The sequence below is a fragment of the Belonocnema kinseyi genome, chromosome 7 (genome assembly GCF_010883055.1).
Source record: "Belonocnema kinseyi isolate 2016_QV_RU_SX_M_011 chromosome 7, B_treatae_v1, whole genome shotgun sequence".
Lineage (NCBI taxonomy): Eukaryota > Metazoa > Arthropoda > Insecta > Hymenoptera > Cynipidae > Belonocnema > Belonocnema kinseyi.
The window spans coordinates 25,736,750-25,753,627 of NC_046663.1; the positions used below are offsets into that span (position 1 = coordinate 25,736,750).

General features: G+C 29.8%; 1 protein-coding gene across 1 annotated transcript in view; it reads left to right on the forward strand.

Annotated features, from left to right (window-relative positions):
• LOC117176378 (maltase 1-like) overlaps window positions 1–16,878 on the forward strand; it is a 30,549-nt gene that overhangs the window by 12,222 nt on the left and 1,449 nt on the right. The gene's annotated exons all lie outside the window — the stretch shown is intronic.

Below are 16,878 nucleotides of genomic sequence, written 5' to 3' on the forward strand. Positions count from 1 at the left end.
AGTTATGGAAAACAGATCTATATGATACATTCGGTCTGGGAAATTCCGATCCCGAATTTTCGTCATCTGATGAATCATCTCCATCAGAGCCAGAGTAATCTGAATTAGGTATGATGATACGTTCATCATTTTCATCGGAATCCCATTCCGATTCGGAATGGGTTTGTTGCAATTTTTGAGGCTTTACTTCTTGGAATTTTTTTTTTTTTGCTGGGTGTACTCGAAAATTCCCAGGATGACAATGCGGTGAAGGTGTGGTTTGATGTCAGAGTGCAATAAAGGTTACGGAGTCGTTGGAAATTTTTTATTGAAAAACTATGCGCTTTTCAGAAAATTTGTCAAGAATAAAAAGTTCTTGTAATCAGCCGAGGAATACACCTGAATTTTTCCATTTTTTTCAAAAATGTATCACTCGCGAACGGTTTATCGAAATTAAATAATTGAGTTATGAAAATTTATTTTACGAAGTATGCTTTACGCTAAAAAATCGTTGAATAGTAAAAAAACTTTTTTTTTTGTTCGGACAATTGTTTGTTTTAACAAAATTCAAAATTAATTAAACTTTTCCGCCAAAATTTGAATGGTTTAATTTAAGTTTCCAGTTGAAAATATTAATTTAAAAATTAATATTATCAAAATAGTTTACTTTCCACAAAATAGATTAATTTAAAATTGAAAAAAATGAAGCATCATTTAAGAAAAAAAAAGAATTTTTCAATAAAGTGGATCAAATTTAAGCCTAGAAATATGGGAATAATTGGGTACTAAATTATTTCGAATGAAATTATTGCGGGTATCATATTAAGTACAATATGAAATTAATCTTAAACTGAAATAATAAATTTTCATTAAAAAATGCATTTTTAATCAAACGGTTCAACTTACTACCAGGTGCAACTATTTTTTTATCAAAAAGGAGAATTTTCAATCAAGAAGATTAATTTTCTACCAAAAAAGAATAAGGTGGTTTAATTTTCAATCGAGTATAGATAAATTTTCTACCAAAGAAATGAATCTTCAACCAAAAATATTGTTTTTCAAGAGAGTGGTTAAGTATTCAATCAAGTAGTTTAATTTGCAATCAAAACATGTGAATTAAAAAAAAAATTAAATAGTCAAATTATCATTAAAAAGATGTTTTTAATATAAAAAATAATTTTGCACCAAAAAATTAATTTTCCGAACAAAAAGATGAGTTCTCACCTGAACTAATGAAGGTTTAACACAAAAACTGAATTTTTAATAAAATAATTTGATTTTCAACAAAGTTTGTGAAATTTTCAATCAGGAAGATTAATTTTCTACCAAAAAAGTATTTTTCAACAAACTGTTTCAAACATTCAACATAGTAGTTAAATTTCAAACCAAAAAAGATAAATTTTTAATTTAAAAATGTAGTTATTAGTATTAAAAATAATGGCGATTTTTAATATAAAAAGCAACAACTACATTATCTTATTGAAAATTCATCTTTTTTGGTTAAAAATTCAACTACCAGGTTGAATTTTTGAACCGATTTAAAAAAATACTTTTTTTTGTAGAAAATTAATCTTCTTGGTTGAAAATTCCACTATACTTCGTTGAAGATTAAACTATCGCGTCCGAAAGTGCTCGACCAGCGATTTGAGGTCAATCCATTTTCACTTGTTTAAAACAAACGTATATTTAAAGAATAAAAAAAAGTTTTTTACTACCGAACACTTTTTTAACGTAACGTATACTTCGTAACAAAAATGTTCATAACTCAATTATTCAATTTCGATTAACCGTTCGCGAGTAATCCATTTTTGAAAAAAAACTTATTAAGGACTGTAATTGTTAATAAAAAAAATTAATAAAAAAATGTGTTGCGAAAATATTTTAGGGGAGTTATTTTGATATAAAAAAATAATTATAAACTGTATAAGTTGATTGAAAATAGAACTATCGATTTAAAATTGGCACACTTGAGATATTTTGACCCTTTAGGAAAAAAAAAATTATTTTGTAAGATCTTTCCCAGTAGGCCCAAAGTTTAGCGACGTCTTTGCGACGTCATTACGACATCTTTACGACAACTTTACGACCTCCAATGTTCATGTCATTAAGGTGTCTTTACGATATCGTAAACAAGTCGTATGATCTGACGATGTCTTTACGATATCGCAAAGAAACCGAAAGGACATGGACATAGTATGTCGTAAAGTTGTCGTAAATATGTCGTAACGATGTCGTAAAGACTTCGCCAAATTTTGTGCCCACTGGGTTTCAATTCCCCGTTTCAAATCATATTACGTACTTTTCGTATGAACCTTTATACAGATCTGTGTTGCTGTTGTCTCAAAAAGTCCAAAAAATAAACTTAGAGTAGAAAAACTTCCGCATTATAAAAATTTATAACAACCAGGTAAAATAAAAAATTTCTGATATGAAAGACCGAGAAATTATGTAAATTTCGAAATTAGAAATTTGTAGCAACCCTGTAAATATTGAATTAATTCTCGAATGAAATATAGTTTTCGACAGAGAAATATAACAAAATAATTGAAGTTGTAAAATATGTACAAATATTTAAAGTGATAGTACTTACTCGGGGAGCTTGGGTTGACACATCACCAAACAAGAAAATGCGCTAAAAGCGCAAATCGTGAGAAAAATTAGCATTGTTAAAAAAAATTTTAATTAAATCTTTTCTGAAGAACTGGGAATTCATTTCGAATTTATAATGTCTGGATGTGCAAGCAAGGAAGGGGTGACTAAATAACCCATTCTATTTTCCCGCTTTTTGCCAATCAATTCTGCATAATTTTGACTATTCATCATAAAAAGCGGGACAACTTAGGTACCTGGAATGATACATTCTTCTTATGAATCACGGATTTCCTGGTGTCATTTGCTAAACAATGATAATTAGGTTTTACCAAGTTTCCAATAATTATAAACAATAACTAGGAAAACCGGAAAATCTTGGAAAACGTTAAGGTTAAATGGCAGACCTCGAGATTTTTTGAGGAATTCAAAATAGTGTCAATAGTAGCAGATATTGTGAAAAAGACAGTAGAATTTCAATTAAAGTACGTTTTTGGTTCTGACCTTGGACTTCAATTCAGCGTGTCTGCACGTAAACAAAAGAGTAGGATGGTCCAAAAATGCATTGGAAAATTGTTATTATTTTATTTTTATGGGGACATACCAGAAATTTGTTCGAATCAACACAAAAATAAAAGCATTTTTTTGTTTTGAAACAAAAATTACATTTAAAGGTGCCACAAGACCCACGAAGTTTAACACGTATTTCCCATCATAAAAATACGTTTTTGTTGAACTTTTTCAGAATCCTCAATATTATCTCGATCGAGTTGAAACTCCCCAATGGGAATAAAGTCTGGCGACATCTTCACGACAACTTTACGACATCCTATGTCCATGTCGCAAAGGTGTCTTTACGATATCGTGATTAAGTCGTATGGTCTGACGATCACTTTACAATATTGCAAAGACGCCAAAACTACATCGACGTAGGTTGTCGTAAAGATGTCGTAAAGATGTCGTAACGATGTCGTAAATACATCGCCAAATTCTGTGCCCACTGGGTCAACATTCTTCTTTAAAATTAGACATAGAATACAAATGAAGTATCATTTTCCAAATATTAACACCATAACCTTGTTTTATAGGGCCCCAAAAAACCCTATACGTGAAAAAATGAGTTTCGCGAGTTTTTGGTGCTGATTATGACTTTTTTTTGCGGTTTTTTTTAATGTAGATTGTTTCTAGCACACAAAAGACTAATTTATACTGATAATTAGAGGTTTACATAAATTGTTTAAACTATTTATTATTGTTTTTAGCAATTTTCTTACAGAATGGAGTATGAAAGATGCGGTTTTTTAAAAAGATGTCCACTTTTTGTCAATTTTTTTGACTTGAGCAAAGCGATAGTTCATCAATGCTAATAATAGCGATTGTTTAAGCAATTGATTGTTATTGTTGATTGTTAATAATATTCTCCTTGCTCAATCGGTAGAATGTTGCGGTTTTTCCTAAAATTCTCAACTGTTTGTCTATTTTTCATTAGGCCTGACATATAATAGATTCTATTTAGCAAAAATAATTGTTTAAAAAAATTATCGCCGTTAATGACTATCTTCATCTATAGCACTGTCTGATAGTTGCGGTTTTTTCGAAAAGTTTTACCCTTCTGTCCCTTTTCACTTATTAGTGAAATAATAATGAATTAAAGTTAACAAAAAAGTTGTTTAAACAATTTAATAATGTTTATAGATATCTTTGTGGTTAACTAATCTTTGTGGTTTTTTAAACAAAATCTTTCAGATTGCTTTGCCACTTTAGTTAAAAGATTAAACTACTTTATTAAAAATTCTGTTCAGGGCATCAGTTCAGGTAAAAAATCATTTTTTTGTTGGTAAAATTAATTTTTTGGTTGAGAAATATTTTTTAAATTAAAAACTAATCTTTTTAGTGATAATTTGACTATTCAATTTTTTTTTAATTCACATGTTTTGATTGCAAATTAAACTACTTGATTGAACACTGAACCTCTCCCTTCAAAAACCGTATTTCTGGTTGAAGATTCATTTTTTTGGCTGAAAATTTATATATAAAAAAAGAACCATAAATTTAAAAGTGAGAAATTTGCGATATTTTGACCCTAAAGACCAAAATGTTACATTTTCGATAAATGAGTGATGCTTCAAGTATAAAAGATAAACTTAACAATTAAAAGGTGTTTCTAAACAAATAAAAGAAACAATTGTTAACTAAGTAGTTAAATTTTCAAACCAACGGATAAATTAAAGTGCGAATTCAATTACACTGAAAAAATATACCACAAAATAAATAAATTATTCAAATAAAGTCATTAAAAAGTTTGAAAAACACGTACCGTTACAGAATCTAATTATATGCGAAACCTTAAAAATAATTAACTGTGCATAAATACATAAATGAATTTCCAAAACAAAAGATAAATTTTTAACCAAGAAACTTTCAATCAAAAAGAATATTTTTTAAAGTACATCAAAAAAATACTAAAATTTTTCGTCAAATAAATTAATTTTAAATCGAGCAGACTAATTATTTTTGACTAACAACGGATTATCACAGAAGGATTTTTAGCTTCAGAAATGAATTTAAAAAAAGGTAAACATGAAATATTTCGTAACAACTTTGAGGTTCAACACGCAAATGTAAATGTTTCAACAATAAATTACTAGTTTCAGACAAAATAAATGTATTTTCAATTTAAAAATATAGATCTTTAATCAAAAATAGAATAGTTACATTTCAAGTTTACAAAAAAAGCTTTATGAAAAGAAATAAAACTGATTTTCAACCAAATTAATGAAGTTTAAACCAAAACAATTAATTATTTCCGTACAGAAATTCCAATTTGGATCTGATCGGGGCCAGATCGGGCAGAATTTTGCCCAAATCAGGCTATCTACATAGGGCCAGACTCGAAATCAAACGCGATGCCAGATCGGGGCCTAAGCGCTGCGACCAGAGATAACCATTCCTGGCCCCGATCGGGCCCATATTAATTTATTTATTTTATTCTTATTTAAAAGGGATTCTTAAATAAAATAATATTAAAATCGAATATATCACCTCCTTATCTACAATTTAAGAATATAAATATGAGATTATCTAACAGATCGCGATATGAAAAAATTGGAGTATGTCAGACACTTTTTTTCCAGCAAACGGAAAAAGTCAAACGACGCAACATAAAAGCCAGCATTTGTGTATGTTAAACCATTTAAGTATTTTGCAATATATTTTTGGTTTTAATTGCTAAGTTGAAGTTGCTTTTAATTTCTATATTGAACCCAATTGTGGAAAGTATCAAATCACCTAAAAATAGTGAAAATAAATATGTTTATGACGTCATTGTTGATCTAATTCATTTTCACATTTAACAAATGAAATATTACTTTTGCTACTTTTCTAATAAATAAGTAACCTCATTTCGAGGTTAGGTTTCATCTTAACATTCTTAATAAATTTACTTATTATAGTCTTCAACACGTATTTCACGAATATTTTGAAGTATACTATACCTACGCATTCGTCTTGTGCTCACTTTTGGCATTTTTTACGTTGAAACTTGGGCGATTTGGACTCAACCCACTTTAGTCCCCGAAATTAATGGAGCGCCATCTACTGGCAAGCTTGGCTGTTAAGTCGGGGTCCAGGCGGGGCCAAATTTAACAAACACAAAATTGTGTGCCCGATCTGGCCCAAATCGGAAATAAGGCAAACATTTGGCAATTTCTGCACGGGTTTTTATCCAAAAAGATGAAATTTCTACAAAATTCATAAACTTATAACTGACGAAAATAGATTTTCAACTAAGAATAAATAGTTATAATTTAAGTCGGAATGTTAATTTTTAACTGCAAAAACAAAGAAGTTTTTTAACAAATTATTTAAATTTTAACCAAAGAAATAGACTCCTTACCAAAAAAATAAGTTTGTAGATATAAAGTTAAATTCAAATTTAGCCAGATGAATTTGTAACAAAGAAAATAAATTTACTCATAAAAAATATGAAATTTCAAAGAATAATCTAAATAAAGAACTTTAGTTTTTAGCTGGAAAAATTAATTTTTTGTTGAAATAATGAATTATCAACAAAATTGTTGAATTTGTATCAAAATAAATTATTTTTTAACCTAAAAGATCAAGTTTCAACCAGGAAGATAAAATTTCCACCAAAAGAACACGATATTTTAACAACACATGTGGATTTCGAACAAAATAGTTAAATTTTCATGAAAAAATGTGGATTCTAAAGAAAGAAACTAAATAGTTAAATTTTTAGTAAAAAAAATGTTGACTCTAAAAAAAATATCTAAAAAGTATAATTATTAAACAGCAATATTAATTTTCTACAAAAATATGCATTTCTTAAAGAAATGGCTAAATTAAAAAAATTAATTTTTAACAAAATAAATAATTTTCAATAAAAAAAAATGCAGCCAATAGGAAAATTTTGAACCTACAATCGAATCGTTATATTGTCAGTCGCGTGAATGAATTTTTATCTATAAAAACAATTGTTCAGCAAATAATATCTGCTGCGGTTAAAGTGTCTGGTTGTCCGAAAGGCTTTTGAGATAAAGCATCAGCGTTGACGTTTGACTTATCTGATTTGAACACAAAGTTAATTTTTTTCTATTTCGATAAAAATGAAAAAAGTTATATGCATTTCAACATTTTAAAATAGTTAAAATAATATAATATAATAATATCTATTTTTCTGGTATATAGGGAAATTTGAATTTAAATTTTTACTAGCTATCAAACATATTCTATAACTATTCTAAAGGCATTCTGAATTTTAAAAAAAATTACAAAAATTAGATCTTCAAAATTATAAAATTAGATAAAAATACATTTTAAATAATCTCTTTCACTTTTTCCAGGGCAGCATGTGAGGGGTGATGGGGTGGATAATATTAGAATATTTGCAATTCCAGGGTTTTCTTTTATGCTTTGCAATAAACTGTTTGTTGTAATACAAAACAAAATTTTCACAAGTCATTGAAAGACCTAGTCCTTCCACCTATTCCTAATTATTGTATTTCCCCAAACTCCACTAGACATAAGTTTCATTTAATCGAAAATCAATTTAACTAATACCCATTTTCCATATTTTTTATTTACCCGAATTGTAATTTTATCTACTTTTCATTCCTCCAATTTGTCACTAACCAGAATTTTAATTAGTCCAAATTATTATGCGGCTAACATTTAGATCACCTGATTTCTCTTTGCCAGAACATTTATTTATCATACTTTGCATTTAGTCTAATTTCTATTTTTAATGCCACCTCACATAATCTTCATTTCTTCTAATTTGAATATAATCTAATTTTAATTTTTTCTAATTTTTTTTGCTATAATTTTCATTTGTCCTAATTTTCGTTTAACCTAATTTTCGTTGCTCCAAATAATCATTACCTTAGTTTTTATTTAGGCAAACTTCTATTTGTCATAATTACCATTTGTTCGAACTTTCACGTGGCCTAATTTATATTTCTTCTAATTATTATTTGCATAAGTTTTATTTCTCGTAATTTCCATTTAACCTAATATCGATCTATCCGAACTTTCAGGCGTCATAATCTGCAAGTAAGAGAAGTTCCATTTGTCCTACCAAACTTCTGTTCAGTTTTGCAGTCGTGGTTTCCCATCTAGATGTACTTAGTCTGGTTGGTATTTCAGGTGAAGATGGCGCTATGCAACACTTCCTGGGGCACGGTTTCCAAATCAGAGTACGCGCCAAATTCAAATAAGAAGCCTCTGCAAATACAGTATCCCTCACGAAAATTATTGTGTAAGGCCAAAGTTTTTCATATTTTGAATTCATTTCCCTTCAAGATACAAATATAAAACAGTAATTTATAGGTACATTTTAAGTTCGGGTAACTTCATAAAGAAAGGGCATTATTCAAAATGTTATATAAAATCAAGGTAAACATTCGCATTGTTAATTGTAACAATTTTTGAATAGAAACTTCAGGCGAACTTTAGAAATAATATTTCAGATAGAATTATAATTTAAAAAATAGTTATTCAGGTTTTCATACTTTGGCTGTTTCGTTACGCAAAAGTTGCAATTATTATTTAATCCTAGTGTTAAAGGACTTTGTTTATTCCTTCGACAATTCTGTAGAAATACCTTTCATAAGTTTGTATTACACAATTTTTTTTAAGAAACATATTTTTTATAAAATGGAACTTTTTTGTACGTATCAAATAAAACTTTGTGAATTCAAATGTACCAAACACATTTGTAAAGAATGTTCCAAGTTCTGTTTCAAAAATTGTTACATAAAAAAATGGGAATATTTTCCTCGATTTTACCATTCATTTTTAATAATGCTGCTTCTTTATGGAATTACCCAAACTTAAAATGTAATTATAAATTACTAATTTGACTTTGTTTACTTATCTGCAGAACAATTAAAACCCATTTTCTTCTCTTTCCAGGGATACATAGTATTGGGTACATGATAAAATTAAAATAAAAAATGTTTTTATGATACAGTTTGAACTTACCTTCTGGTATTTTTTTTCTATGCAGTTATGCGTCGAATTGTCACTAATATTTGCAAATAAGTGTTTGGGTGTCTTTAGCCTGGCGAATGTTTCGGTGTTTGGGGGACTTTTGTTTAAATTTATATATTGGTTCCAACTTTTAGTTTCTGAAAGGGAAATAAATTCTAAATATGAAGAAATTTCGCCCTACACAATGATTTTCATACCGTTTACTATATTTGCACAGATTGCTTATTTGAATTTAGCGCTTACTCTAATTTGGTGACCGTACCCCAGGAGGCGTTGCACAGCGCCATCTTCACGTGACGTACGGACCAGCCTAAATACGTCTAGATGGGAAACCACGACTTCAAAATTGAACGGAAGTTCAGTAGAGCACATGGAACTTCTGTTACTTTCAGAATGTGGCGCGTGAAAGTTTGGATAGATCAATATAAGGTTAAATGGAAAATAGTAAAAATAAAACTTACGGCAAATGATAATTCGGAGAAATAGAAATTAGGCCATGTGGAAGTTCGAGCAAATGATGAAAAGGACAAATAGAAATTTGCCTGAATAAAAATTAGGGAGAATAATTATTTGGAGCAACGAAAATGAGGTTAAACAAAAATTAGGATGAATGAAAAATATAACAAATTGTGATTCGAAAAATGAAACTTAGATTATATTGAAATTAGAAGAAGTGAAAATTATGTAAGGTGGCATTTATGATAAATGACATTCAGTTTCATTAAAGTTATTGTAGATAATAATTACGATAATTATCTATTTGTGCAAAAAAATAGGTTATGTAGTTATTCAAAAGAATTAAAATGATGTCATATAAAAATTTGCAGGAATAGAAATTAGACTAAATGGAAATTATGATAAATAAATGTTCTGGCGAGGAGAAATTAGGTGATCTCAAAATTAGGCCCTATAATAATTCTGACTAATTAAAATTCTGGTTAGTGACAAATTGGAGGAATGAAATGTGGATAAAATGAAAATTCGGGTATATAAAAAATATGGAAAATGGGTATTAGTTAAATTGGTTTTCGATTAAATGAAACTTATGTCTAGTGGATTTTGCCGAAGAACCATTAACAAATTTTTCTTAGTCAGGGGGTCTCAAAACGTCGAAATTTGATTGAATCCGCGAAAGTCATTTTGCCCATAAAATCAATACCTTCTCATTAGGATGAGAATGTAATAATTCACTATTTTTTGTGCGATCATAATTTGAAGTTTCTATTTCTTTTTATTCGAAACTCAAAAAGTTGTTTAGATAATCTTGTAAAAGTTTTTCAAAAGAAGCTGGCTAACGAACCCGACATTTTTTTTCATGCCCTTATAAAGTGTGCCAAAGGGAAATCCAATCGAATAATTTTTTCAAAGATTACTGTGTTTAAAGACTACAACGACGACAGGCAGAACCCGACGTAAAAACAATTTTTTCTGTCTCAGGGTGTCTCAAAACGTCGATACTTGGTGGAATCCGGAAAGTCATTTTTCACATAAACCAATACTTTCTCATTAGGATGAGCATGTAAAAACATAAAGTTATAAAATAGAAAATTATAAAATTTAAAAGTCAATATTAAATTATGAAAATTTACAAAAATTTACCCTCAAAATTAAATTATGGGAGTTATATTAGTGGTGAAAATATTTCCTCTAAATTTGCTCAATTTACCAGATACAGGTAAAAATTATTAGATCTTTTAAAAATGCATATTGTTGTTATTATTGTATAATTTTAATAACTTTTTCCTACAATTTAAGGGCATGTGATACTTAAAAAATTGTCGATTTTACCAGTTTTAGGTTCCCCCGGCTTTTTTTCTAAATTAATAAATATTTCGTCTTAAAAATTTGGGAAATGATAGCGAACATGCTAACAGACGTCGCCACACACTTTTTTTGTAGGTTAATTTAAAAAATTTTAATTCAGCAAAATGTGATTAATTTGCAAAGCGCTTAGGAAATAGTATTAATTTTTTCAGTGTTAGATTCCCCCGGTTTTTTTTCCTAGGATAAGAAGTATTTTGCCTTCAAAATTTAGGAAATGATAGCGAACACCCTAACGGACGTCCATGCACACTTTTTTTTGTGTTCTTTTATCAACATTTTTTTGATATTGTTAACAACGTGCGTGCATATTTTGAGGTTATGTGTGTTACAATTCACCCGAGCGTAGCTTCCAAACTACACAAAATTTTTGGCCGGAAACTTTGAACTTACTAATAAACATAGTAACTAATCTCCCGGAACACCTTGTTTGCAGCCAATCAAAAAAGTTTATTTCATCAATAATTTTCAAATTATCGGAAAGGCAGAGATGAAAAACGACGTAACCTCAAAATAGTGCATATGCATACAATTTTTATTTAGTACAATAAATTTTTTTTGTTATTATCCCTTAAAAAAGAATCTGGGGACGTCCTTTATGATATTTTATAGCATCTCTGAATTCAGTTTTCAAACATTTTGATTGTTGTGGAGAAAAGCCGGGGAAACTCTAAGTATCATATGCCCTTAAGTCCAAATGCTAAACATTTTGCAGTATTTCTGTAATTTGTCATATTAATCTTATATTTTCTTAAAAACTGTCAGTCATAGGGTATAAACATATCTAGCATTAAATATGTGTTATTGAATGATCTATAACTTTTATTCAAAAGTTTTTGCAAATTTTTAATATGGACTGAAATGAACGGAAAAACATTAAATTTTTTGTTTTTTGTGGTTTTGACCTTGCAAATAACATTTTTGGGTATTTTCGCGGTTATATTTGTGATCAGTTTGTCCAAATACGTATGTATAGGAAGTTTCGAATTAATCGGAGGTAAAATCATTTCGGAAGTTTATCTTCGTCTTCATTGCGGATATAAGAAATCTCACTAACAATTCTGGGCTTTTGAACTCGCAATGAACATTTTGCTTTTGGCATTTTGAGTTCGATGTTAATGAGACAATATTCACGCCGACAAGAGAAAACTTGACAGATTCTTGTCTAACCTAACCCGATCCTACTTGGTTCCTGTAATGCTCATATTTCGCCTAGATTTTCTATCGACAATTCACTGCTCTCTGATTGGACATCTGAACGGGATCGCTATTGCCCTTGATTCTTTGAAACGAAAACCATTTAAAGGAACTTATTTGAAATAAAATTAATAAATTTAACAGTTGATGATTCACAATTTATTAAAGATGCATTTCCACCATCACTGTCTCAGAAGTCACAAGTCACAATTGTTTATAATTGTTTATATTGCGGCGTCCCGTTTCGCGTTTAACAATTGATCTTATTTACAGTGGCTTATTATTAAACAACAATTCAAATGAATGAACTAAATTCAAACACAATACAAAGTTCCTAAGTCCAAAAAAACTCAATTATACACTATCAAGTGTCGCAGATTTAGTATTAAATTTGCGGTTTCGGAGATGCAAAATTTGGCGTTTTTCTGTTGTGCGAGCGTTCTTATAAGCTCTGTTTTGGGCGGAGAAATCTCCCGCTTCTCCTTTTCAGCCAGTTAAATCTCTGACGTCATTGAATTTAACAGTCAGTTTGCAAATAAGAAATTAGGTCGCAAAAAAAACCCCCTGCAAAAAATTGAAAATTTTCAGTAATTAATTAACGGGATATTTTTGGGCTCTTATTCGGCTCCCAGAAAATACTCACTTCCATTTTGGGCTTCAACCTGTACAGTAAAAAATTAACCCCTTTGTAACACGCAGATATGAAATTGTCAAAAAATAAATTTTATTAAATTTTATAGCTTGAACAGAGTCTCTGATTTTTGGGCTCCTTGAAAATTTCCACTACGAATTTTATGCTTCAACCCTTAACATCAAAAATCAACCCACTTAGATACAATTTTGTCAAAAAGTAAATTTTTCTAGCATTTTTAAAAGAAAATAGAGCCACTGATTTTGAGGTTTCTCAAAAATACCCGCCAAGATTTTTGGGATTCAACCCTTAACGTCAAAAATGAACCCCTCTCTGCCACGTAGCTACAACTTTTTCAAAATAACTATTTTCAGAATTTTACGATGGAAATAGAGTCTCTGATTTTTGGTCTCCTTAAAAATACCTTCTATGATTTTTGGGCTTCAACCTTTAACGTCACAAATCAACTCCTCTCTACCACGAAGATACAACTTTGTAAAAAAATAAATTTTTGTAGAATTTTTCAATGGGAATAAAGTCTCTGATTTGTGGGCTCTTCAAAAATACCCGCTACGATTTTTAAGCTTTTACCCTTAACGTCAAAAATCAACCCCTATCTACCACGTAGATACCAATTTGTCAAAAAATAAATTTTTGTAGAATTTTTAATAAAAATAAAGTGTCTGATTTTTGGGCTCCTTGAAAATACCCGCTAGAATTTTGGAGCTTAAACCCTTAACATCAAAAATCATCCCCTCTCTACCACGTAGATACAACTTTGTAAAAAAAAAATTTTGTAGAATTTTTCAATGGAAATAAAATCTATGATTTTTGGGCTCCATCTCTTGAAGAGTCGAAAATCGTAAAAATTTTAAAGTGGACGCTCGGCCGGTCAAGGGTCTGTTCAAGTATTGCTTAATACACCTGGGTCTCTAACCGAGAAACCGAAAAATGACCGGAAACTCTACGGGACAGGGAAAATCCGGGAAATAGCAGTAAATTTATTGTTTGGCGAAAATTTTAGAAATATTGGGAAAAGAAATTTCCAAATTTGATTCAACAGTTTTCTGAATAATAAATCTAATTTTTATATTTTTCAGCTATATCATCCACTTTTTATAATGTTTACATATTTTGCTTACAAACATTCCATTTTGGATTTTAATTTTAGAGCGTGCATTTTTCATTGTCAAAGAATTTTGAAATTTAGCTTTGGATACGTGAAAAATGAAAATTATCAGCGTTTGAAATCGACAATTTCAGATTAAAAACCCTTTTAGTTGACAAAATGTGAGTATAAATGATAAAGACTTTAAGATTAGATTATAAAATAAGGATTAACAAGTAGATAATAATTAATGAGTACAAATGATAAAGACTTTAAGATTAGATTATAAAATAAGGATTAACAAGTAGATAATAATTAATGAGTACAAATGATAAAGACTTTAAGATTAAATTATAAAATAAGGATTAACAAGTAGATAATAATTAATATTACAAGACGATTTCGAATAAAAAATCAGAGATCTTATTAAAGCTGCAAAATTCTCAAAATGCTTACTTTTTGACAAAGTCGTATCTACATGGTAGAAAGAGATTGATTTTTGTCGTTGAGGATTAGAGCCCAAGAATCGTAGTCGGTATTTTCCAGGAGCCCAAAAACCATCAACTCTATTCCTGTTGTAAAATTTTCAAAAAGATTTTTTTTGGACAAAGACGTATCAATGAGGTAGGGAGGGGTTGTTTTTTTGACGTTAAGGGTTGGAGCCTAATATTCGTAGTCGGTATCTTCCAGGAGCCCAAAAGTCATAGACTCTATTTCCACTGTAAAATGCGAAAAAAATTATATTTTGACAAATTTGTATCTACGTGGCAGAGAGAGGTTGATTTTTGACGTTACGGGTTGAAGCCCAAAAATCGTTGCATGTATTTTCGATTAGCCCAAAAATCAGAGACTCTATTTCCATTGAAAAATTCTAGAAAAATTTATTTTTAGAAAAATTTGTATCTACGTGGCAGAGAGGGGTTCATTTTTGACGTTAAGGGTTGAAGCCCAAAAATCGCAGCGTGTATTTTCCAGGGGCCCAAAAATCAGAGACTCTTTATCCATTAAAAAATTCTACAAAAATTCATTTTTGACAAAGTTGTATATATTTGATAGAGAGGGGTTGATTTTTCACGTTACGGGTTAAAGCCCAAAAATCGTAGCATGTATTTTCAATTAGCCCAAAAATCAGAGACTCTATTTCCATTGAAAAATTCTAGAAAAATTGATTTTTTGACGAAGTAGTATCTACGTGGCGGAGAGGGGTTGATTTTTGACGTTAAGGGTTGAAGCCCAAATATCGAAGTGGGTATTTTCAAGGAGCCCAAAAATCAGAGACTCTAATCAAGCTATAAAATGCAATAAAAGTTATTTTTTGACAATTTCATATCTGCGTGTTACAAAGGGGTTAATTTTTTACTGTAAGGGTTGGAGCCCAAAAATAGAAGTGGGTATTTTCTGGGAGCCCAAAGAAAGCTTAAAAATACCCCGTTAATAAATTAATAAAAATTTTTAATTTTTTGAAGGGGTTTGATTTTGGAAGTTAAGGGTTGGTTTAAGGAATTTTTTTTTACGGATTTCATGAGCCCAAAAAAAGCCCAAAATTCTGGTGTAATTGAATTCTCATTATTTACTGATTTAAAGAAGTGGATGGTTAATGTAAGCTGGCACCTCCACAAGAAAATTAATTTTTCGATAAAAGTAAAGAAGCCCAAAAATTTTAATTGCAGTCCAAAAATAGCCCGAAATTCCGAGCTATGAAAAATTCAAAAGTTCGATTGTTTAGGTGCTAGCTTAATGTACCTTTTATTTTGAACCAAATAGTTTAATTTTATACGAAAGTGTTGAATTTTGAACCAAAAAGGATCAATTTTGGACCAAGAACATTAATTTTCTTTAAAAAAGATTAAATCTTAACAAAATAGTTCAATTTTAAACTAGAAAAGATCAATATATTTAGTATTTTTTCGACGTTTATAAATGAATTTCAAAATATTTAAAATAGTGCAAAATATTTCTAATTAAGTAAAGAGATTTTAAATAAATTTAAAGAATTTTTAATGAATTTCAGTAGAATTCAAATAAGTTTCAAGACTTTCAAGTGATATTAAAATATAAATAATATTCTTGAATTCCTTAAAGTTTGTTAAATCTTTCAAAATCTTCGGCAATTTTTCGAAATGCTATCAAATCTATTAAATTTCTTAAAGTATATATTGATTTCTCTAAAATGTTTCAAAAGATAGAAAAGTATTTTTGAATTTATTTTAAATCTTGTTTAATCACACATTTTTTTAACTCGTTTTGAAATAAATTCATATCCTTATTCTAAAATACATACATGTTGCACCATTTTAATCTATCTCGGAAAGTACCAAATAAACACGTCAGTTACAAAACAATGTTTCATACAAAGGAGACAAAGGGGGACATGCATTGGTACCAATGACCTTGACAACAATTTCGAAGGTTCCCTCACGGCAATAGGATTTAGCGGGATATACCATTTGATCCCATTCATCTCCCAGGTTGTCCCAAGGATATCCCAGGGATAACGCGTAGGATATCCCACAAGGTGGAAATTTGGATATCCCATGGATAACCCCAGGATATCCCTGAAAAGTTTCTCGGATATTTAAATGTCCCAAGTAGGATATATAAAATCAATTTATATCCTACTCGGGACATTTGAATATCCAGAAAACGTCCCAGGGATATTTTGGATGCCCTGGGGTTATTTCTGTGATATCCAAATTTCCTCTTTGCGGGATATCCGGTGTGTTATCCCTGGGATATCCTTGGTACAACCTGAGAGATAAATGGGATCAAATGGGATATCCCGGTATATCCTATTGCTGTGAGGGTTATTTAAAGGTCAGAATAATTTTTTTCTTATGGAAACCCCTAATCTTGACCCCGAATTTGAAAAGAGCGAAAAATTTTACCTATAAGATGTTATATTGGTTAAGGTTGTTTCAAGGTCAGATGAAGGTCAAATAGGCGAAAACGACAAAGCGAGCAACATCTCAGAGTATACGTCAGATACCGAAAAAAAATTCCGATTAAAGTTATAGGAGACAATAGGGAGCATGTATTGGTAGCA